Source organism: Procambarus clarkii, chromosome 34, assembly GCF_040958095.1.
Source record: "Procambarus clarkii isolate CNS0578487 chromosome 34, FALCON_Pclarkii_2.0, whole genome shotgun sequence".
Classification (NCBI taxonomy): Eukaryota; Metazoa; Arthropoda; class Malacostraca; order Decapoda; family Cambaridae; genus Procambarus; species Procambarus clarkii.
Genome location: NC_091183.1, coordinates 27984565 through 28007962, shown reverse-complemented (window position 1 = coordinate 28007962; position 23398 = coordinate 27984565).

The following is a 23398-nucleotide window of genomic DNA, read 5'->3' as shown; positions in this document are numbered from 1 at the left end:
GTAGTAGCGTGAAGTAGTAGCCTGGTGTAGTAGCCTGGTGTAGTAGCGTGGTGTAGCAGCCTGGTGTAGTTGCCTGGTTTAGTAGCGTGGTGTAGTAGTTTGGTGTAGTAGCGTAGTGTAGTAGTATGGTGTAGTTGTATGGTTTAGTTGCGTGGTGTAGTAGCGTGGTGTAGTAGTGTGGTGTAGTTGTATGGTTTAGTTGCGTGGTGTAGTAGCGTGGTGTAGTAGCATGGAGTAGCAGCGTGGTGTAGTAGCGTGGTGTAGTAGTATGGTTTAGTAGCGTGGTGTAGCAGCGTGGTGCAGTAGCGTGGTGTAGTAGCGTGGTGTTGTAGCCTGGTGTAGTAACCTGGTGTAGTAGCCGGGTGTAGTACCCTGGTGTAGTAACGTGGTGTAGTAGCCTGGTGTAGTAGCCTGGTGTAATAGCGTGGTGCAGTAGCGTGGTGTAGTAGCGTGGTGTAGAAGCATGGTGTAGTAGCTTGGTGTAGTTGTCTGGTGTAGTAGTCTGGTGTAGTAGTCTGGTGTAATAGTCTGGTGTAGTAGCGTGATGTAGTAGTGTGGTGTAGCAGCCTGGTGTAGTAGCGTGGTGTAGTAGCGTAATGTAGTAGTAAGGTGTAGTAGCGTGGTGTAGAAGCCTGGTGTAGTAGCCTGGTGTAGTAGCATGGTGTAGGAGCCTGGTGTAGTAGCCTGGTGTAGTAGCGTGGTAAAGTAGCATGGTGTAGTGTCTTGGTGTAGTAGCCAGGTGTAGTAGCATGGTTTAGTAGCGTGGTGTTGTAGTATAGTGCAGTAGCTTGGTTTACTAGCGTGGTGTAGTAGCGTGGTGTAGTAGAGTGGTGTAGTAGTATGGTGTAGTAGCCTTGTTTGGTAGCGTGTTGTAGTAGGGTGGTGTAGTAGAGTGGTGTAGTAGAGAGGTGTAGCAGCCTGGTGTAGTAGCCTTGTGTAGTAGCCTCGTGTAGCAGTGTGGTGTAGCAGCCTGGTGTAGTTGCCTGGTTTAGTAGCGTGGTGTAGTAGTTTGGTGTAGTAGCGTGGTGTAGTAGCATGGTGTAATAGCCTGGTGTAGTGGCCTGGTGTAGTAGCGTAGAGTAGTAGCCTGATGTAGTAGCCTGGTGTAGTAGAGTGGTGTAGAAGCGTGGTTTAGTAGCGTGGTGTAGTAGCGTGGTGTAGTAGCGTGGTGTAGAAGCGTGGTGTAGTAGCGTGGTGTAGTTGCTTGGTGTAGTAGTCTGGTGTAGCAGCCTGGAGTAACAGCCTGGTGTAGTCGCCTGGTGTAGTAGCGTGGTGTAGAGCATGGAGTAGTATCCTTGTGTAGTAGCCTGGTTTAGTAGCATGGTGTTGTATTATGGTGTTGTAGCCTGGTTTAGTAGCGATGTGTAGTAGCGATGTGTAGTAGAGTGGTGTAGTAGTATGGTGTAGTAGCCTTGTTTAGAAGCGTGGTGTAGTAGCGTGGTGTAGTAAAGTGGTGTAGTAGCGTGAAGTAGTAGCCTGGTGTAGTAGCCTGGTGTAGTAGCGTGGTGTAGCAGCCTGGTGTAGTTGCCTGGTTTAGTAGCGTGGTGTAGTAGTTTGGTGTAGTAGCGTAGTGTAGTAGTATGGTGTAGTAGCCTGGATTAGTTGCGTGGTGTAGTAGCGTGGTGTAGTAGTGTGGTGTAGTTGTATGGTTTAGTAGCGTGGTGTAGTAGCGTGGTGTAGTAGCATGGAGTAGCAGCGTGGTGTAGTAGCGTGGTGTAGTAGTATGGTTTAGTAGCGTGGTGTAGCAGCGTGGTGCAGTAGCGTGGTGTAGTAGCGTGGTGTTGTAGCCTGGTGTAGTAACCTGGTGTAGTAGCCGGGTGTAGTACCCTGGTGTAGTGGCGTGGTGTAGTAGCCTGGTGTAGTAGCCTGGTGTAATAGCGTGGTGCAGTAGCGTGGTGTAGTAGCGTGGTGTAGAAGCATGGTGTAGTAGCGTGGTGTAGTAGCGTGGTGTAGTAGTAAGGTGTAGTAGCGTGGTGTAGAAGCCTGGTGTAGTAGCCTGGTGTAGTAGCATGGTGTAGGAGCCTGGTGTAGTAGCCTGGTGTAGTAGCGTGGTAAAGTAGCATGGTGTAGTGTCTTGGTGTAGTAGCCAGGTGTAGTAGCATGGTTTAGTAGCGTGGTGTTGTAGTATAGTGCAGTAGCTTGGTTTACTAGCGTGGTGTAGTAGCGTGGTGTAGTAGAGTGGTGTAGTAGTATGGTGTAGTAGCCTTGTTTGGTAGCGTGTTGCAGTAGGGTGGTGTAGTAGAGTGGTGTAGTAGAGAGGTGTAGCAGCCTGGTGTAGTAGCCTTGTGTAGTAGCCTCGTGTAGCAGTGTGGTGTAGCAGCCTGGTGTAGTTGCCTGGTTTAGTAGCGTGGTGTAGTAGTTTGGTGTAGTAGCGTGGTGTAGTAGTATGGTGTAGTAGCCTGGTTATTAGCGTGGTGTAGTAGCGTGGTGTAGTTAAGTGGTGTAGTAGCGTGGTGTAGTAGCGTGGTGTAGTTAAGTGGTGTAGAAGAGTGATGTAGGAGCCTGGTATAGTAGCGTGGTGTAGTAGTATGGTTTAGTAGCGTGGTGTAGTAGCGTGGTGTAGTAGCGTGGTTTAGTAGTATGGTTTAGTAGCGTGGTGTAGTAGCATGGTGTAGTAGCGTGGTATTGTTGCCTGGTGTAGTAACCTGGTGTGGTAGTCTGGTTTAGTAGTCTGGTGTAGTAGCGTGATGTAATAGCGTGGTGTAGCAGCCTGGTGTAGTAGCGTCGAGTAGTAGCGTGGTGTAGTAGTATGGTGTAGTAGTGTGGTGTAGAAGCCTGGTGTAGTTGCCTGGTTTAGTAGCCTGGTGGAGTGGTCTGGTGTAGTAGTCTTGTGTAGTAGCGTGGTGTAGTAGCCTGGTGTAGTAGCCTGGTGTAGTAGCGCGGTGTAGTAGCGTGGTGTAAAAACATGGTGTAGTAGCTTGATGTAGTAGTCTGGTGTAGTAGTCTGGCCTAGTTGCATGATGTATTAGTGTGGTGTAACAGCCAGGTGTAGTAGCGTGGTGTAGTAGCGTGGTGTAGTAGTATGGTGTAGTAGCGTGATGTAGAAGCCTGGTGTAGTAGCCTGGTGTAGTAGCGTGGTGTAGCAGCGTGGTGTAGTAGCGTGGTGTAGTAGCGTGGAGTAGTAGTAAGGTGTAGTAGCGTTATGTAGAAGCCTGGTGTAGTAGCCTGGTGTAGTAGCATGGTGTAGGAGCCTGGTGTAGTAGCCTGGTGTAGTAGCATGGTGTAGTGTCTTGGTGTAGTAGCCAGGTGTAGTAGCCTGGTTTAGTAGCGTGGTGTTGTTGTATGGTGCAGTAGCTTGGTTTACTAGCGTGGTGTAGTTGCGTGGTGTAGTAGAGTGGTGTAGTAGTATGGTGTAGTAGCCTTGTTTGGCAACGTGTTGTAGTAGGGTGGTGTAGTAGAGTGGTGTAGTAGAGAGGTGTAGCAGCCTGGTGTAGTAGCCTTGTGTAGTAGCCTCGTGTAGCAGTGTGGTGTAGCATCCTGGTGTGGTTGCCTGGTTTAGTAGCGTGGTGTATTAGTTTGGTGTAGTAGCGTGGTGTAGTAGTATGGTGTAGTAGCCTGGTTATTAGCGTGGTGTAGTAGCGTGGTGTAGTTAAGTGGTGTAGTAGCGTGGTGTAGTAGCGTGGTGTAGTTAAGTGGTATTGTAGAGTGATGTAGGAGCCTGGTATAGTAGTGTGGTGTAGTAGTATGGTTTAGTAGCGTGGTGTAGTAGCGTGGTTTAGTAGTATGGTTTAGTAGCGTGGTGTAGTAGCGTGGTGTAGTAGCGTGGTGTAGTAGTATGGGTTAGTAGCGTGGTGTAGTAGCATGGTGTAGTAGCGTGGTATTGTTGCCTGGTGTAGTAACGTGGTGTGGTAGTCTGGTGTAGTAGTCTGGTGTAGTAGTCTGGTGTAGTAGTCTGGTGTACTACTCTGGTGTAGTAGCGTGATGTAGTAGCGTGGTGTAGCAGCCTGGTGTAGTAGCGTCGTGTTGTAGCGTGGTGTAGTAGTATGTGTAGTTGTGTGGTGTAGAAGCCTGGTGTAGTAGCCTGGTTTAGTAGCCTGGTGGAGTGGTCTGGTGTAGTAGTCTTGTGTAGTAACCTGGTGTAGTAGCCTGGTGTAGTAGCGTGGTGTAGTAGCGTGGTGTAAAAACATGGTGTAGTAGCTTGGTGTAGTAGTCTGGTGTTGTAGTCTGGCCTAGTTGCATGATGTAGTAGTGTGGTGTAACAGCCTGGTGTAGTAGCGTGGTGTAGTAGCGTATTGTAGTAGAATGGTGTAGTAGCGTGATGTAGAAGCCTGGTGTAGTAGCCTGGTGTAGTAGCGTGGTGTAGAAGCCTGGTGTAGTAGCCTGGTGTAGTAGCGTGGTGTAGTAGCATGGTGTAGTGTCCTGGTGTAGTAGCCTGGTGTAGTAACCTCGTTTAGTAGCGTGGTGTTGTAGTATGGTGCAGTAGCCTATTTTACTAGCGTGGTGTATTAGCGTGGTGTAGTAGAGTGATGTAGTAGGATGATGTAGTAGCCTTGTTTGGTAGCGTGGTGTAGTAGCGTGGTGTAGCAGCCTGGTGTAGTTGCCTGGTTTAGTAGCGTGGTGTAGTAGTTTGTTGTAGTAGGGTGGTGTAGTAGCCTGGTTAAGTAGCTTGGTGTAGTAGCGTGGTGAAGTTAAGTGGTGTAGTAGAGTGGTGTAGTAGAGTGGTGTAGCAGCCTGGTGTAGTAGCCTGGTGTAGTAGCGTGGTGTAGTAGCGTGGTGTAGCAGCCTGGTGTAGTTGCCTGGTTTAGTAGTGTGGTGTAGTAGTTTGGTGTAGTAGCGTGGTGTAGTAGTATGGTGTAGTAGCCTGCTTTAGTAGCGTGGTGTAGTAGCGTGGTGTAGTTAAGTGGTGTAGTAGAGTGGTGTAGTAGCCTGGAATAGTAGCGTGGTGTAGTAGTATGGTTTAGTAGCGTGGTGTAGTAGCGTGGTGTAGTAGTGTGTTGTAGTAGTATGGTGTAGTAGCGTGGTGTAGTAGTGTGTTGTAGTAGTATGGTGTAGTAGCGTGGTGTAGTAGCGTGGTGTAGTAGCGTTGTGTAGTAGTATGGTTTAGTAGCATGGTGTAGTTGCGTGGTGTAGTAGCGTGGTGTTGTAGTCTGGTGTAGTAACCTGGTGTGGTAGTCTGGTGTAGTAGTCATGTGTAGTAGTCGGGTGTAGTCGTCTGGAGTAGTAGCGTGATGTTGTAGCGTAGTGTAGCTGCCTGGTGTAGCAGCGTGGTGTAGTAGCGTTGTGTAGTAGTATGGTGTAGTAGCGTAGTGTAGAAGCCTGGTATAGTAGCCTGGTGTAGTAGCGTGGTGTAGCAGCCTGGTGTAGTTGCCTGCTGTAGTAGCGTGGTGTAGTAGCATGGTGTAGTATCCTGATGTAGTAGTCTGGTGTATTAGCCTGGTTTAGTAGCGTGGTGTTGTAGTATGGTGTAGTAGCCTGGTTTAGTAGCTTGGTGTAGTTGCGTGGTGTAGTAGAGTGGTGTAGTAGCTTGGTGTAGTACCCTTGTTTAGTAGCGTTGTGTAGTAGCGTGGTGTAGTAGTATGGTGTAGTAGCCTGGTTAATAGCGTGGTGTAGTAGCGTGATGTAGTAGCGTGGTGTAGCAGCCTGGTGTAGTAGCGTCGTGTAGTAGCGTCGTGTAGTAGTATGGTGTAGTAGTGTGGTGTAGAAGCCTGGTGTAGTAGCCTGGTTTAGTTGCCTGGTGGAGTGGTCTGGTGTAGTAGTCTTGTGTAGTAGCGTGGTGTAGTAGCCTGGTGTAGTAGCCTGGTGTAGTAGCGTGGTGTAGTAGCGTGGTGTAAAAACATGGTGTAGTAGCTTGGTGTAGTAGTCTGGTGTAGTAGTCTGGTGTAGTAGTCTGGCCTAGTTGCATGATGTAGTAGTGTGGTGTAACATGTAACAGCCTGGTGTAGTAGCGTGGTGTAGTTGCGTGGTGTAGTAGTATGGTGTAGTAGCGTGATGTAGAAGCCTGGTGTAGAAGCCTGGTGTAGTAGCGTGGTGTAACAGCCTGGTGTAGCAGCGTGGTGTAGTAGCGTGGTGTAGAAGCCTGGTGTAGTAGCCTGGTGTAGTAGCGTGGTGTAGCAGCCTGGTGTAATAGCTTGGTGTAGTAGCGTGGTGTAGTAGCATGGTGTAGTATCCTGGTGTAGTAGCCTGGTGTAGTAACCTGGTTTAGTAGCGTGGTGTTGTAGTATGGTGCAGTAGTCTATTTTAGTAGCGTGGTGTATTAGCGTGGTGTAGTAGAGTGATGTAGTAGTATGGTGTAGTAGCATTGTTTGGTAGCGTTGTATAGTAGCGTGGTGTAGCAGCCTGGTGCAGTTGCCTGGTTTAGTAGCGTGGTGTAGTAGTTTGTTGTAGTAGCGTGGTGTAGTAGTATGGTGTAGTAGCCTGGTTTAGGAGCTTGGTGTAGTAGCGTGGTGAAGTTAAGTGGTGTAGTAGAGTGGTGTAGTAGAGTGGTGTAGCAGCCTGGTGTAGTAGCCTGGTGTAGTAGCGTGGTGTAGTAGCATGGTGTAGCAGCGTGGTGTAGTTGCCTGGTTTAGTAGCGTGGTGTAGTAGTTTGGTGTAGTAGCGTGGTGTAGTAGTATGGTGTAGTAGCGTGGTTTAGTAGCGTGCTGTAGTAGCGTGGTTTAGTAGCGTGCTGTAGTAGCGTGGTGTAGTTGATTGGTGTAGTAGAGTGGTGTAGTAGAGTGGTGTAGCAGCCTGGTGTAGTAGCCTGGTGTAGTAGCGTGGTGTAGTAGCGTGATGTAGCAGCCTGGTGTAGTAGTATGGTGTAGTAGCGTGGTTTAGTAGCGTGCTGTAGTAGCGTGGTGTAGTTGATTAATGTAGTAGAGGTGTGTAGTAGCCTGGTATAGTAGCGTGGTGTAGTAGTATGGTTTATTAGCGTGGTGTAGTAGCCTGGTTTAGTAGCGTGCTGTAGTAGCGTGGTGTAGTTGAGTGGTGTAGTAGAGGTGTGTAGTACCCTGGTATAGTAGCGTGGTGTAGTAGTATGGTTTAGTAGCGTGGTGTAGTAGCGTGGTGTAGTAACCTGGTGTAGTAGCCGGGTGTAGTACCCTGGTGTAGTGGCATGGTGTAGTAGCCTGGTGTAGTAGCCTGGTGTAGTAGCGTGGTGTTGTAGCGTGGTGTAGTAGCGTGGTGTAGAAGCATGGTGTAGTAGCTTGGTGTAGTTGTCTGGTGTAGTAGTATGGTGTAGTAGTCTGGTGTAGTAGTCTTGTGTAGTAGCGTGATGTAGTAGCGTGGTGTAGTAATAATAAGGTGTAGTAGCGTGGTGTAGTAATAAGGTGTAGTAGCGTGGTGTTGAAGCCTGGTGTAGTAGCCTGGTGTAGTAGCATGGTGTAGGAGCCTGGTGTAGTAGCCTGGTGTAGTAGCGTGGTGTAGTAGCATGGTGTAGTATCCTGGTGTAGTAGCCAGGTGTAGTAGCCTGGTTTAGTAGCGTGGTGTTGTAGTATGGTGCAGTAGCTTGGTTTACTAGCGTGGTGTAGTAGCGTGGTGTAGTAGAGTGGTGAAGTAGTATAGTGTAGTAGCCTTGTTTAGTAGCGTGTTGTAGTAGGGTGGTGTAGTAGTGTGGTGTAGTAGTATGGTGTAGTAGCTTGGTTTAGTTGCGTGGTGTAGTAGCGTGGTGTAGTAGTATGGTTTAGTAGCGTGGTGTAGTAGCATGGTGTAATAGCCTGGTGTAGTGGCCTGGTGTAGTAGCGTAGAGTAGTAGCCTGGTGTAGTAGAGTGGTGTAGAAGCGTGGTTTAGTAGCGTGGTGTAGTAGCGTGGTTTAGTAGCGTGGTGTAGAAGCGTGGTGTAGTAGCGTGGTGTAGAGTCTTGGTGTAGTAGTCTGGTGTAGCAGCCTGGAGTAACAGCCTGGTGTAGTCGCCTGGTGTAGTAGCGTGGTGTAGAGCATGGAGTAGTATCCTTGTGTAGTAGCCTGGTTTAGTAGCATGGTGTAGTAGTATGGTGTAGTAGCCTTGTTTAGAAGCGTGGTGTAGTAGCGTGGTGTAGTAAAGTGGTGTAGTAGCGTGAAGTAGTAGCCTGGTGTAGTAGCCTGGTGTAGTAGCGTGGTGTAGCAGGCTGGTGTAGTTGCCTGGTTTAGTAGCGTGGTGTAGTAGTTTGGTGTAGTAGCGTAGTGTAGTAGTATGGTGTAGTAGCCTGGATTAGTTGCGTGGTGTAGTAGCGTGGTGTAGTAGTGTGGTGTAGTTGTATGGTTTAGTAACGTGGTGTAGTAGCGTGGTGTAGTAGCATGGAGTAGCAGCGTGGTGTAGTAGCGTGGTGTAGTAGTATGGTTTAGTAGCGTGGTGTAGCAGCGTGGTGCAGTAGCGTGGTGTAGTAGCGTGGTGTTGTAGCCTGGTGTAGTAACCTGGTGTAGTAGCCGGGTGTAGTACCCTGGTGTAGTGGCGTGGTGTAGTAGCCTGGTGTAGTAGCCTGGTGTAATAGCGTGGTGCAGTAGCGTGGTGTAGTAGCGTGGTGTAGAAGCATGGTGTAGTAGCTTGGTGTAGTTGTCTGGTGTAGTAGTCTGGTGTAGTAGTCTGGTGTAATAGTCTGGTGTAGTAGCGGGATGTAGTAGCGTGGTGTAGCAGCCTGGTGTAGTAGCGTGGTGTAGTAGCGTGGTGTAGTAGTAAGGTGTAGTAGCGTGGTGTAGAAGCCTGGTGTAGTAGCCTGGTGTAGTAGCATGGTTTAGGAGCCTGGTGTAGTAGCCTGGTGTAGTAGCGTGGTAAAGTAGCATGGTGTAGTGTCTTGGTGTAGTAGCCAGGTGTAGTAGCATGGTTTAGTAGCGTGGTGTTGTAGTATAGTGCAGTAGCTTGGTTTACTAGCGTGGTGTAGTAGCGTGGTGTAGTAGAGTGGTGTAGTAGTATGGTGTAGTAGCCTTGTTTGGTAGCGTGTTGTAGTAGGGTGGTGTAGTAGAGTGGTGTAGTAGAGAGGTGTAGCAGCCTGGTGTAGTAGCCTTGTGTAGTAGCCTCGTGTAGCAGTGTGGTGTAGCAGCCTGGTGTAGTTGCCTGGTTTAGTAGCGTGGTGTAGTAGTTTGGTGTAGTAGCGTGGTGTAGTAGCATGGTGTAATAGCCTGGTGTTGTGGCCTGGTGTAGTAGCGTAGAGTAGTAGCCTGATGTAGTAGCCTGGTGTAGTAGAGTGGTGAAGAAGCGTGGTTTAGTAGCGTGGTGTAGTAGCGTGGTGTAGTAGCGTGGTGTAGAAGCGTGGTGTAGTAGCGTGGTGTAGTTGCTTGGTGTAGTAGTCTGGTGTAGCAGCCTGGAGTAACAGCCTGGTGTAGTCGCCTGGTGTAGTAGCGTGGTTTAGAGCATGGAGTAGTATCCTTGTGTAGTAGCCTGGTTTAGTAGCATGGTGTTGTATTATGGTGTTGTAGCCTGGTTTAGTAGCGATGTGTAGTAGCGATGTGTAGTAGAGTGGTGTAGTAGTATGGTGTAGTAGCCTTGTTTAGAAGCGTGGTGTAGTAGCGTGGTGTAGAAAAGTGGTGTAGTAGCGTGAAGTAGTAGCCTGGTGTAGTAGCCTGGTGTAGTAGCGTGGTGTAGCAGCCTGGTGTAGTTGCCTGGTTTAGTAGCGTGGTGTAGTAGTTTGGTGTAGTAGCGTAGTGTAGTAGTATGGTGTAGTAGCCTGGATTAGTTGCGTGGTGTAGTAGCGTGGTGTAGTAGTGTGGTGTAGTTGTATGGTTTAGTAGCGTGGTGTAGCAGCGTGGTGTAGTAGCATGGAGTAGCAGCGTGGTGTAGTAGCGTGGTGTAGTAGTATGGTTTAGTAGCGTGGTGTAGCAGCGTGGTGCACTAGCGTGGTGTAGTAGCGTGGTGTTGTAGCCTGGTGTAGTAACCTGGTGTAGTAGCTGGGTGTAGTACCCTGGTGTAGTGGCGTGGTGTAGTAGCCTGGTGTAGTAGCCTGGTGTAATAGCGTGGTGCAGTAGCGTGGTGTAGTAGCGTGGTGTAGAAGCATGGTGTAGTAGCTTGGTGTAGTTGTCTGGTGTAGTAGTCTGGTGTAGTAGTCTGGTGTAATAGTCTGGTGTAGTAGCGTGATGTAGTAGCGTGGTGTAGCAGCCTGGTGTAGTAGCGTGGTGTAGTAGCGTGGTGTAGTAGTAAGGTGTAGTAGCGTGGTGTAGAAGCCTGGTGTAGTAGCCTGGTGTAGTAGCATGGTGTAGGAGCCTGGTGTAGTAGCCTGGTGTAGTAGCGTGGTAAAGTAGCATGGTGTAGTGTCTTGGTGTAGTAGCCAGGTGTAGTAGCATGGTTTAGTAGCGTGGTGTTGTAGTATAGTGCAGTAGCTTGGTTTACTAGCGTGGTGTAGTAGCGTGGTGTAGTAGAGTGGTGTAGTAGTATGGTGTAGTAGCCTTGTTTGGTAGCGTGTTGTAGTAGGGTGGTGTAGTAGAGTGGTGTAGTAGAGAGGTGTAGCAGCCTGGTGTAGTAGCCTTGTGTAGTAGCCTCGTGTAGCAGTGTGGTGTAGCAGCCTGGTGTAGTTGCCTGGTTTAGTAGCGTGGTGTAGTAGTTTGGTGTAGTAGCATGGTGTAGTAGTATGGTGTAGTTGCCTGGTTATTAGCGTGGTGTAGTAGCGTGGTGTAGTTAAGTGGTGTAGTAGCGTGGTGTAGTAGCGTGGTGTAGTTAAGTGGTGTAGAAGAGTGATGTAGGAGCCTGGTATAGTAGCGTGGTGTAGTAGTATGGTTTAGTAGCGTGGTGTAGTAGCGTGGTGTAGTAGCGTGGTTTAGTAGTATGGTTTAGTAGCGTGGTGTAGTAGCATGGTGTAGTAGCGTGGTATTGTTGCCTGGTGTAGTAACCTGGTGTGGTAGTCTGGTTTAGTAGTCTGGTGTAGTAGCGTGATGTAATAGCGTGGTGTTGCAGCCTAGTGTAGTAGTGTCGAGTAGTAGCGTGGTGTAGTAGTATGGTGTAGTAGTGTTGTGTAGAAGCCTGGTGTAGTTGCCTGGTTTAGTAGCCTGGTGGAGTGGTCTGGTGTAGTAGTCTTGTGTAGTAGCGTGGTGTAGTAGCCTGGTGTAGTAGCCTGGTGTAGTAGCGCGGTGTAGTAGCGTGGTGTAAAAACATGGTGTAGTAGCTTGATGTAGTAGTCTGGTGTAGTAGTCTGGCCTAGTTGCATGATGTAATAGTGTGGTGTAACAGCCAGGTGTAGTAGCGTGGTGTAGTAGCGTGGTGTAGTAGTATGGTGTAGTAGCGTGATGTAGAAGCCTGGTGTAGTAGCCTGGTGTAGTAGCGTGGTGTAGCAGCCTGGTGTAGTAGCCTGGTGTAGTAGCGTGGTGTAGTAGCATAATGTAGTATCCTGGTGTAGTAGCCTGGTGTAGTAACCTGGTTTAGTAGCGTGGTGTTGTAGTATGGTGCAGTAGCCTATTTTAGTAGCGTGGTATATTAGCGTGGTGTAGTAGAGTGATGTAGTAGAATGGTGTAGTAGCCTTGTTTGGTAGCATGGTGGAGTAGCGTGGTGTAGCAGCCTGGTGTAGTTGCCTGGTTTAGTAGCGTGTTGTAGTAGTTTGTTGTATTAGCGTGGTGTAGTAGTATGGTGTAGTAGCCTGGTTTAGTAGCTTGGTGTAGTAGCGTGGTGAAGTTAAGTGGTGTAGTAGAGTGGTGTAGTAGAGTGGTGTAGCAGCCTGGTGTAGTAGCCTGGTGTAGTAGCGTGGTACAGTAGCGTGGTGTAGCAGCCTGGTGTAGTTGCCTGGTTTAGTAGCGTGGTGTATTAGTTTGGTGTAGTAGCGTGGTGTAGTAGCGTTGTGTAGTAGTATGGTTTAGTAGCATGGTGTAGTTGCGTGGTGTAGTAGCGTGGTGTTGTAGTCTGGTGTAGTAACCTGATGTGGTAGTCTGGTGTAGTAGTCATGTGTAGTAGTCGGGTGTAGTCGTCTGGTGTAGTAGCGTGATGTAGTAGCGTAGTGTAGCAGCCTGGTGTAGCAGCGTGGTGTAGTAGCGTGGTGTAGTAGTATGGTGTAGTATCGTAGTATAGAAGCCTGGTATAGTAGCCTGGTGTAGTAGCGTGGTGTAGCAGCCTGGTGTAGTTGCCTGCTGTAGTAGCGTGGTGTAGTAGCATGGTGTAGTATCCTGATTTAGAAGTCTGGTGTAGTAGCCTGTTTTAGTAGCGTGGTTTTGTAGTATGGTGTAGTAGCCTAGTTTAGTAGCTTGGTGTAGTAGCGTGGTGTAGCAGAGTGGTGTAGTAGCTTGGTATAGTTCCCTTGTTTAGTAGCGTGGTGTAGTAGCGTAGTGTAGTAAAGTGGTGTAGTAGCGTGAAGTAGTAGCCTGGCGTAGTAGCCTGGTGTAGTAGCGTGGTGTAGCAGCCTGGTGTAGTTGCCTGGTTTAGTAGCGTGGTGTAGTAGTTTGGTGTAGTAGCGTAGTGTAGTAGCGTGGTGTAGTAGTATGGTTTAGTAGAGTGGTGTAGCAGCGTGGTGCAGTAGCGTGGTGTAGTAGTATGGTTTAGTAGAGTGGTGTAGCAGCGTGGTGCAGTAGCGTGGTGTAGTAGCGTGGTGTTGTAGCCTGGTGTAGTAACCTGGTGTAGTAGCCGGGTGTAGTACCCTGGTGTAGTGGCCTGGTGTAGTAGCCTGGTGTAGTAGCCTGGTGTAATAGCGTGGTGTAGTAGCGTGGTGTAGTAGCGTGGTGTAGAAGCATGGTGTAGTAGCTTGGTGTAGTTGTCTGGTGTAATAGTCTGGTGTAGTAGCGTGATGTAGTAGCGTGGTGTAGCAGCCTGGTGTAGTAGCGTGGTGTAGTAGCGTGGTGTAGTAGTAAGGTGTAGTAGCGTGGTGTAGAAGCCTGGTGTAGTAGCCTGGTGTAGTAGCATGGTGTAGGAGCCTGGTGTAGTAGCCTGGTGTAGTAGCGTGGTAAAGTAGCATGGTGTAGTGTCTTGGTGTAGTAGCCAGGTGTAGTAGCATGGTTTAGTAGCGTGGTGTTGTAGTATGGTGCAGTAGCTTGGTTTACTAGCGTGGTGTAGTAGCGTGGTGTAGTAGAGTGGTGTAGTAGTATGGTGTAGTAGCCTTGTTTGGTAGCGTGTTGTAGTAGGGTGGTGTAGTAGAGTGGTGTAGTAGAGAGGTGTAGCAGCCTGGTGTAGTAGCCTTGTGTAGTAGCCTCGTGTAGCAGTGTGGTGTAGCAGCCTGGTGTGGTTGCCTGGTTTAGTAGCGTGGTGTAGTGGTTTGGTGTAGTAGCGTGGTGTAGTAGTATGGTGTAGTAGCCTGGTTATTAGCGTGGTGTAGTAGCGTGGTGTAGTTAAGTGGTGTAGTAGCGTGGTGTAGTAGCGTGGTGTAGTTAAGTGGTGTAGTAGAGTGATGTAGGAGCCTGGTATAGTAGCGTGGTGTAGTAGTGTGGTTTAGTAGCGTGGTGTAGTAGCGTGGTGTAGTAGCGTGGTTTAGTAGTATGGTTTAGTAGCGTGGTGTAGTAGCATGGTGTAGTAGCGTGGTATTGTTGCCTGGTGTAGTAACCTGGTGTGTTAGTCTGGTTTAGTAGTCTGGTGTAGTAGCGTGATGTAATAGCGTGGTGTAGCAGCCTGGTGTAGTAGCGTCGAGTAGTAGCGTGGTGTAGTAGTATGGTGTAGTAGTGTGGTGTAGAAGCCTGGTGTAGTAGCCTGGTTTAGTAGCCTGGTGGAGTGGTCTGGTGTAGTAGTCTTGTGTAGTAGCGTGGTGTAGTAGCCTGGTGTAGTAGCCTGGTGTAGTAGCGCGGTGTAGAACGTTGTGTAAAAACATGGTGTAGTAGCTTGATGTAGTAGTCTGGTGTAGTAGTCTGGCCTAGTTGCATGATGTAGTAGTGTGGTGTAACAGCCAGGTGTAGTAGCGTGGTGTAGTAGCGTGGTGTAGTAGTATGGTGTAGTAGCGTGATGTAGAAGCCTGGTGTAGTAGCCTGGTGTAGTAGCGTGGTGTAGCAGCCTGGTGTAGTAGCCTGGTGTAGTAGCGTAGTGTAGTAGCATAATGTAGTATCCTGGTGTAGTAGCCTGGTGTAGTAACCTGGTTTAGTAGCGTGGTGTTGTAGTATGGTGCAGTAGCCTATTTTAGTAGCGTGGTGTATTTGCGTGGTGTAGTAGAGTGATGTAGTAGAATGGTGTAGTAGCCTTGTTTGGTAGCATGGTGTAGTAGCGTGGTGTAGCAGCCTGGTGTAGTTGCCTGGTTTAGTAGCGTGTTGTAGTAGTTAGTTGTATTAGCGTGGTGTAGTAGTATGGTGTAGTAGTCTGGTTTAGTAGCTTGGTGTAGTAGCGTGGTGAAGTTAAGTGGTGTAGTAGAGTGGTGTAGTAGAGTGGTGTAGCAGCCTGGTGTAGTAGCCTGGTGTAGTAGCGTGGTGTAGTAGCGTGGTGTAGGAGCCTGGTGTAGTTGCCTGGTTTAGTAGCGTGGTGTAGTAGTTTGGTGTAGTAGCGTGGTGTAGTAGTATGGTGTAGTAGCCTGCTTTAGTAGCGTGGTGTAGTAGCGTGGTGTAGTTAAGTGGTGTAGTAGAGTGGTGTAGTAGCCTGGAATAGTAGCGTGGTGTAGTAGTATGGTGTAGTAGCGTGGTGTAGTAGCGTGGAGTAGTAGTGTGGTGTAGTAGTATGGTGTAGTAGCGTGGTGTAGTAGCGTGGTGTAGTAGCGTTGTGTAGTAGTATGGTTGAGTAGCATGGTGTAATTGCGTGGTGTAGTAGCGTGGTGTTGTAGTCTGGTGTAGTAACCTGGTGTGGTAGTCTGGTGTAGTAGTCATGTGTAGTAGTCGGGTGTAGTCGTCTGGTGTAGTAGCGTGATGTAGTAGCGTAGTGTAGCAGCCTGGTGAAGCAGCGTGGTGTAGTAGCGTGGTGTAGTAGTATGGTGTAGTATCGTAGTGTAGAAGCCTGGTATAGTAGCCTGGTGTAGTAGCGTGGTGTAGCAGCCTGGTGTAGTTGCCTGCTGTAGTAGCGTGGTGTAGTAGCATGGTGTAGTATCCTGATGTAGTAGTCTGGTGTAGTAGCCTGTTTTAGTAGCGTGGTTTTGTAGTATGGTGTAGTAGCCTAGTTTAGTAGCTTGGTGTAGTAGCGTGGTGTAGCAGAGTGGTGTAGTAGCTTGGTATAGTTCCCTTGTTTAGTAGCGTGGTGTAGTAGCGTGGTGTAGTAGAGTGGTGTAGTAGAGTGGTGTAGTAGCGTGGTGTAGCTGCCTGGTGTAGTAGCCTAGTTTAGTAGCGTGGTGTAGAAGTATGGTGTAGTAGCCTGGTTTAGTAGCGTGCTGTAGTAGCGTGGTGTAGTTGAGTGGTGTAGTAACCTGGTATAGTAGCGTGGTGTAGTAGTATGGTTTATTAGCGTTGTGTAGTAGCGTGGTGTAGTAGCGTGGTGTAGTAGTATGGTTTAGTAACGTGGTGTAGAGCATGGTGTAGTATCCTTGTGTAGTAGCCTGGTTTAGTAGCATGGTGTTGTATTATGGTGTAGTAGCCTGGTTTAGTAGCGTTATGTAGTAGCTCTGTGTAGTAGAGTGGTGTAGTAGTATGGTGTAGTAGCCTTGTTTAGAAGCGTGGTGTAGTAGCGTGATGTAGTAAAGTGGTGTAGTAGAGTTGTGTAGCACCCTGGTGTAGTAGCCTGGTGTAGTAGCGTGGTGTAGCAGCCTGGTGTAGTTGCTTGGTTTAGTAGCGTGGTGTAGTAGTTTGGTGTGGTAGCGTGGTGTAGTAGTATGGTGTAGTAGCTTGGATTAGTTGCGTGGTGTAGTAGCGTGGTATAGTAGTGTGGTGTAGTAGTATGGTTTAGTAGCGTGGTGTAGTAGCGTGGTGTAGTAGTGTGGTGTAGTAGCATGAAGTAGCGACGTGGTGTAGTAGCATGAAGTAGCGACGTGGTGTAGTAGCGTGGTGTAGTAGTATGGTTTAGTAGCGTGGTGTAGTAGCGTGGTGTAGAAACCTGTTGTAGTAGCCGGGTGTAGTACCCTGGTGTAGTGGCATGGTGTAGTAGTCTTGTGTAGTAGCGTGGTGTAGTAGCGAGGTGTAGTATTAAGGTGTAGTAGCGTGGTGTAGTAATAAGGTGTAGTAGCGTGGTGTAGAAGCCTGGTGTAGTAGCCTGGTGTAGTAGCATGGTGTAGGAGCCTGGTGTAGTAGCTTGGTGTAGTAGCGTGGTGTAGCAGAGTGGTGTAGTAGCTTGGTGTAGTACCCTTGTTTAGTAGCGTGGTGTAGTAGCGTGGTGTAGTAGAGTGGTGTAGTAGAGTGGTGTAGTAGCATGGTGTAGGAGCCTGGTGTAGTAGCTTGGTGTAGTAGCGTGGTGTAGCAGAGTGGTGTAGTTGCTTGGTGTAGTACCCTTGTTTAGTAGCGTGGTGTAGTAGAGTGGTGTAGTAGTATGGTGTAGTAGCGTGGTGTAGTAGTATGGTGTAGTAGCGTGGTGTAGAAGTATGGTGTAGTAGCCTGGTTTAGTAGCATGCTGTAGTAGCGTGGTGTAGTTGAGTGGTGTAGTAGCATGGTATAGTAGCGTGGTTTAGTAGTATGGTTTATTAGCGTGGTGTAGTAGCGTGGTGTAGTAGCGTGGTGTAGTAGTATGGTTTAGTAGCGTGGTGTAGAGCATGGTGTAGTATCCTTGTGTAGTAGCCTGGTTTAGTTGCATGGTGTTGTATTATGGTGTAGTAGCCTGGTTTAGTAGCGTTATGTAGTAGCCTGGTTTAGTAGCGTTATGTAGTAGCTCTGTGTAGTAGAGTGGTGTAGTAGTATGGTGTAGTAGCCTTGTTTAGAAGCGTGGTGTAGTAGCGTGATGTAGTAAAGTGGTGTAGTAGAGTTGTGTAGCACCCTGGTGCAGTAGCCTGGTGTACTAGCCTGGTGTAGTAGCGTGGTGTAGCAGCCTGGTGTAGTTGCTTGGTTTAGTAGCGTGGTGTAGTAGTTTTGTGTGGTAGCGTGGTGTAGTAGTATGGTGTAGTAGCCTGGATTAGTTGCGTGGTGTAGTAGCGTGGTATAGTAGTGTGGTGTAGTAGTATGGTTTAGTAGCGTGGTGTAGTAGCGTGGTGTAGTAGTATGGTGTAGTAGCCTGGTTTAGTAGCGTGGTGTAGTAGTATGGTTTAGTAGCGTGGTGTAGTAGCATGGTGTAATAGCCTGGTGTAGTGGCCTGGTGTAGTAGCGTAGAGTAGTAGCCTGATGTAGTAGCCTGGTGTAGTAGAGTGGTGTTGAAGCGTGGTTTAGTAGCGTGGTGTAGTAGCGTGGTGTAGTAGCGTGGTGTAGAAGCGTGGTGTAGTAGCGTGGTGTAGTTGCTTGGTGTAATAGTCTGGTGTAGCAGCCTGAAGTAACAGCCTGGTGTAGTCGCCTGGTGTAGTAGCGTGGTGTAGAGCATGGAGTAGTATCCTTGTGTAGTAGCCTGGTTTAGTAGCATGGTGTTGTATTATGGTGTTGTAGCCTGGTTTAGTAGCTCTGTGTAGTAGCTCTGTGTAGTAGAGTGGTGTAGTAGTATGGTGTAGTAGCCTTGTTTAGAAGCGTGGTGTAGTAGCATAGTGTAGTAAAGTGGTGTAGTAGCGTGAAGTAGTAGCCTGGCGTAGTAGCCTGGTGTAGTAGCGTGGTGTAGCAGCCTGGTGTAGTTGCCTGGTTTAGTAGCGTGGTGTAGTAGTTTGGTGTAGTAGCGTAGTGTAGTAGTCTGGTGTAGTAGCATGGATTAGTTGCGTGGTGTAGTAGCGTGGTGTAGTAGTGTGGTGTAGTAGTATAGTTTAGTAGCGTGGTGTAGTAGCGTGGTGTAGTAGCATGGAGTAGCAGCGTGGTGTAGTAGCGTGGTGTAGTAGTATGGTTTAGTAGAGTGGTGTAGCAGCGTGGTGCAGTAGCGTGGTGTAGTAGCGTGGTGTTGTAGCCTGGTGTAGTAACCTGGTGTAGTAGCCGGGTGTAGTACCCTGGTGTAGTGGCGTGGTGTAGTAGCCTGGTGTAGTAGCCTGGTGTAATAGCGTGGTGTAGTAGCGTGGTGTAGTAGCGTGGTGTAGAAGCATGGTGTAGTAGCTTGGTGTAGTTGTCTGGTGTAATAGTCTGGTGTAGTAGCGTGATGTAGTAGCGTGGTGTAGCAGCCTGGTGTAGTAGCGTGGTGTAGTAGCGTAGTGTAGTAGTAAGGTGTAGTAGCGTGGTGTAGAAGCCTGGTGTAGTAGCCTGGTGTAGTAGCGTGGTAAAGTAGCATGGTGTAGTGTCTTGGTGTAGTAGCCAGGTGTAGTAGCATGGTTTAGTAGCGTGGTGTTGTAGTATGGTGCAGTAGCTTGGTTTACTAGCGTGGTGTAGTAGCGTGGTGTAGTAGAGTGGTGTAGTAGTATGGTGTAGTAGCCTTGTTTGGTAGCGTGTTGTAGTAGGGTGGTGTAGTAGAGTGGTGTAGTAGAGAGGTGTAGCAGCCTGGTGTAGTAGCCTTGTGTAGTAGCCTCGTGTAGCAGTGTGGTGTAGCAGCCTGGTGTGGTTGCCTGGTTTAGTAGCGTGGTGTAGTGGTTTGGTGTAGTAGCGTGGTGTAGTAGTATGGTGTAGTAGCCTGGTTATTAGCGTGGTGTAGTAGCGTGGTGTAGTAGCGTGGTGTAGTAGCGTGGTGTAGTAGCGTGGTGTAGTTAAGTGGTGTAGTAGAGTGATGTAGGAGCCTGGTATAGTAGCGTGGTGTAGTAGTATGGTTTAGTAGCGTGGTGTAGTAGCGTGGTGTAGTAGCGTGGTTTAGTAGTATGGTTTAGTAGCGTGGTGTAGTAGCATGGTGTAGTAGCGTGGTATTGTTGCCTGGTGTAGTAACCTGGTGTGGTAGTCTGGTTTAGTAGTCTGGTGTAGTAGCGTGATGTAATAGCGTGGTGTAGCAGCCTGGTGTAGTAGCGTCGAGTAGTAGCGTGGTGTAGTAGTATGGTGTAGTAGTGTGGTGTAGAAGCCTGGTGTAGTAGCCTGGTTTAGTAGCCTGGTGGAGTGGTCTGGTGTAGTAGTCTTGTGTAGTAGCGTGGTGTAGTAGCCTGGTGTAGTAGCCTGGTGTAGTAGCGCGGTGTAGTAGCGTGGTGTAAAAACATGGTGTAGTAGCTTGATGTAGTAGTCTGGTGTAGTAGTCTGGCCTAGTTGCATGATGTAGTAGTGTGGTGTAACAGCCAGGTGTAGTAGCGTGGTGTAGTAGCGTGGTGTAGTAGTATGGTGTAGTAGCGTGATGTAGAAGCCTGGTGTAGTAGCCTGGTGTAGTAGCGTGGTGTAGTAGCATAATGTAGTATCCTGGTGTAGTAGCCTGGTGTAGTAACCTGGTTTAGTAGCGTGGTGTTGTAGTATGGTGCAGTAGCCTATTTTAGTAGAGTGGTGTATTTGCGTGGTGTAGTAGAGTGATGTAGTAGAATGGTGTAGTAGCCTTGTTTGGTAGCATGGTGTAGTAGCGTGGTGTAGCAGCCTGGTGTAGTTGCCTGGTTTAGTAGCGTGTTGTAGTAGTTAGTTGTATTAGCGTGGTGTAGTAGTATGGTGTAGTACCCTGGTTTAGTAGCTTGGTGTAGTAGCGTGGTGAAGTTAAGTGGTGTAGTAGAGTGGTGTAGTAGAGTGGTGTAGCAGCCTGGTGTAGTAGCCTGGTGTAGTAGCGTGGTGTAGTAGCGTGGTGTAGCAGCCTGGTGTAGTTGCCTGGTTTAGTAGCGTGGTGTAGTAGTTTGGTGTAGTAGCGTGGTGTAGTAGTATGGTGTAGTAGCCTGCTTTAGTAGCGTGGTGTAGTAGCGTGGTGTAGTTAAGTGGTGTAGTAGAGTGGTGTAGTAGCCTGGAATAGTAGCGTGGTGTAGTAGTATGGTGTAGTAGCGTGGTGCAGTAGCGTGGTGTAGTAGTGTGGTGTAGTAGTATGGTGTAGTAGCGTGGTGTAGTAGCGTGGTGTAGTAGCGTTGTGTAGTAGTATGGTTTAGTAGCATGGTGTAGTTGCGTGGTGTAGTAGCGTGGTGTTGTAGTCTGGTGTAGTAACCTGGTGTGGTAGTCTGGTGTAGTAGTCATGTGTAGTAGTCGGGTGTAGTCGTCTGGTGTAGTAGCGTGATGTAGTATCGTAGTGTAGAAGCCTGGTATAGTAGCCTGGTGTAGTAGCGTGGTGTAGCAGCCTGGTGTAGTTGCCTGCTGTAGTAGCGTGGTGTAGTAGCATGGTGTAGTATCATGATGTAGTAGTCTGGTGTAGTAGCCTGTTTTAGTAGCGTGGTTTTGTAGTATGGTGTAGTAGCCTAGTTTAGTAGCTTGGTGTAGTAGCGTGGTGTAGCAGAGTGGTGTAGTAGCTTGGTATAGTACCCTTGTTTAGTAGCGTGGTGTAGTAGCGTGGTGTAGTAGAGTGATGTAGTAGAGTGGTGTAGTAGCGTGGTGTAGCTGCCTGGTGTAGTAGCCTAGTTTAGTAGCGTGGTGTAGAAGTATGGTGTAGTAGCCTGGTTTAGTAGCGTGCTGTAGTAGCGTGGTGTAGTTGAGTGGTGTAGTAGCCTGGTATAGTAGCGTGGTGTAGTAGTATGGTTTAGTAACGTGGTGTAGAGCATGGTGTAGTATCTTTGTGTAGTAGCCTGGTTTAGTAGCATGGTGTTGTATTATGGTGTAGTAGCCTGGTTTAGTAGCGTTATGTAGTAGCTCTGTGTAGTAGAGTGGTGTAGCAGCCTGGTGTAGTTGCTTGGTTTAGTTGCGTGGTGTAGTAGTTTGGTGTGGTAGCGTGGTGTAGTAGTATGGTGTAGTAGCCTGGATTAGTTGCGTGGTGTAGTAGCGTGGTGTAGTAGCGTGGTGTTGTAGCGTGGTGTAGTAGCGTGGTGTAGTAGTATGGTTTAGTAACGTGGTGTAGAGCATGGTGTAGTATCTTTGTGTAGTAGCCTGGTTTAGTAGCATGGTGTTGTATTATGGTGTAGTAGCCTGGTTTAGTAGCGTTATGTAGTAGCTCTGTGTAGTAGAGTGGTGTAGCAGCCTGGTGTAGTTGCTTGGTTTAGTTGCGTGGTGTAGTAGTTTGGTGTGGTAGCGTGGTGTAGTAGTATGGTGTAGTAGCCTGGATTAGTTGCGTGGTGTAGTAGCGTGGTGTAGTAGCGTGGTGTTGTAGCGTGGTGTAGTAGCGTGGTGTTGTAGCCTGGTGTAGTAACCTGGTGTAGTAGCCGGGTGTAGTACCCTGGTGAAGTGGCATGGTGTAGTAGCCTGGTGTAGTAGCGTGGTGTAGTAGCGTGGTGTAGTAGCGTGGTGTAGAAGCATGGTGTAGTAGCTTGGTGCAGTTGTCTGGTGTAGTAGTATGGTGTAGTAGTCTGGTGTAGTAGTCTTGTGTAGTAGCGTGATGTAGTAGCGTGGTGTAGCAGCCTGGTGTAGTAGCGTGGTGTAGTAGCGTGGTGTAGTAATAAGGTGTAGTAGCGTGGTGTAGTAATAAGGTGTAGTAGCGTGGTGTAGAAGCCTGGTGTAGTAGCCTGATGTAGTAGCATGGTGTAGGAGCCTGGTGTAGTAGCATGGTGTAGTAGCGTGGTGTAGTAGCTTGATGTAGTATCCTGGTGTAGTAGCCAGGTGTAGTAGCCTGGTTTAGTAGCGTGGTGTTGTAGTATGGTGCAGTAGCTTGGTTTAGTAGAGTGGTGTAGTAGCGTGGTGTAATAGAGTGGTGTAGTAGTATAGTGTAGTAGCCTTGTTTAGGAGCGTGTTGTAGTAGGGTGGTGTAGTAGAGTGGTGTAGTAGAGAGGTGTAGCAGCCTGCTGTAGTAGCCATATGTAGTAGCCTGGTGTATCAGTGAGGTCTAGCAGCCTGGTGTAGTTGCCTGGTTTAGTAGTGTGGTGTAGTAGTTTGGTGTAGTAGCGTGGTGAAGTAGGATGGTGTAGAAGCCTGGTTTAGTAGCGTGGTGCAGAAGCTTGGTGTAGTTAAGTGGTGTAGTAGCGTGTAGTTAAGTGGTGTAGTAGCGTGTAGTAGCGTGGTGTAGTAGCTTGGTTTAGTACTATGGTTTAGTAGCATGGTGTAGTAGCGTGGTGTAGTAGTATGGTTTATTAGCGTGGTGTAGTTGCGTGGTGTAGTAGCGTGGTATTGTAGCCTGGTGTAGTAACCTAGTGTGGTAGTCTGGTGTAGTAGTCTGGTGTAGTAGTCTGGTGTAGTAGCGTGATGTAGTAGCGTGGTGTAGCAGCCTGGTGTAGTAGCGTGGTGTAGTAGCTTGGTGTAGTAGTATGGTGTAGTAGCGTGGTGTAGAAGCCTGGGGTAGTAGCCTGGTTTAGTAGCCTGGTGTAGTGGTCTGGTGTAGTAGCCTTGTGTAGTTGCGTGGTGTAGTAGCCTGGTGTAGTAGCCTGGTGTAGTAGCGTGGTGTAGTAGCGTGGTGTAGTAGCGTGGTGTAGAAGCATGGTGTAGTAGCTCGGTGTAGTAGTCTGGTGTAGTAGTCTGGTGTAATAGTCTGGTTTAGTAGCGTAAGGTAGTAGTGTGGTGTAGCAGCCTGGTGTAGTAGAGTGGTGTAGTAGCGTGGTGTAGTAGTATGGTGTAGTAGCGTGATGTAGAAACCTGGTGTAGTAGCCTGGTGTAGTAGCGTGTTGTAGCAGCCTGGTGTAGTAGCCTGGTGTAGTAGCGTGGTGTAGTAGCATGGTGTAGTATCCTGGTGTAGTAGCCTGGTGTAGTAACCTGGTTTAGTAGCGTGGTGTTGTAGTATGGTGCAGTAGCCTGGTTTAGTAGCGTGGTGTAGTAGCGTGGTGTAGTAGAGTAGTGTAGTAGTATGGTGTATTAGCCTTGTTTGGTAGCGTGGTGTAGTAGCGTGGTGTAGCAGCCTGGTGTAGTTGCCTGGTTTAGTAGCGTGGTGTAGTAGTTTGGTGTAGTAGCGTGGTGTAGTAGTATGGTTTAGTAGCCTGGTTTAGTAGCGTTGTGTAGTAGCATGGTGTAGTTAAATGGTGTAGTAGAGTGGTGTAGTAGAGTGGTGTAGCAGCCTGGTGTAGTAGCCTGGTGTAGTAGCCTGGTGTAGTAGCCTGGTGTAGCAGCCTGGTGTAGTTGCCTGGTTTAGTAGCGTGGAGTAGTAGCGTGGTGTAGTAGTATGGTGTAGTAGCGTGGTGTAGTAGCATGGTGTAGTTAAGTGGTGTAGTAGAGTGGTGTAGTAGCCTGGAATAGTAGAGTGGTGTAGTAGTATGGTTTAGTAGCGTGGTGCAGTAGCGTGGTGTAGTAGTGTTGTGTAGTAGTATGGTTTAGTAGCGTGGTGTAGTAGCATGGTGCATGGTAGCATGGTAGCATGATAGCATGGTAGCATGGTTGCATGGTAGCATAGTAGAGTGGTGTAGAAGACTGGTGTTGTAGCGTGGTGTAGTAGCGTGGCGTAGTAGCCTGTTGTAGTAGCCTGGTGTAGTAGCGTGGTGTAGTAGCGTGGTGTAGTAGCGTGCTGTAGTTGCGTGGTGTAGTAGCTTGGTTTAGTAGCTTGGTGTAGTAGTCTGGCGTAGTAGTCTGGTGTAGTAGTCTGGAGTAGTAGCCAGGTGTAGTAGCTTTGTGCAGCAGCCTGGTGTAGTAGCCCGGTTTAGTAGTGTGGTGTAGTACTATTGTGTAGTTGTATGGTGTAGTAGCGTGATGTAGTAGTATTGTGTAGTAGTATGGTGTAGTAGCCTGGTTTGGTAGCGTGGTGTAGAAGTATGGTGTAGTAGCGTGTTGTAGTAGTATTGTGTAGTAGCCTGGTTTATTAGCGTGGTGTAGTAGCGTGGTGTAGTAAAGTGGTGTACAAGAGTGG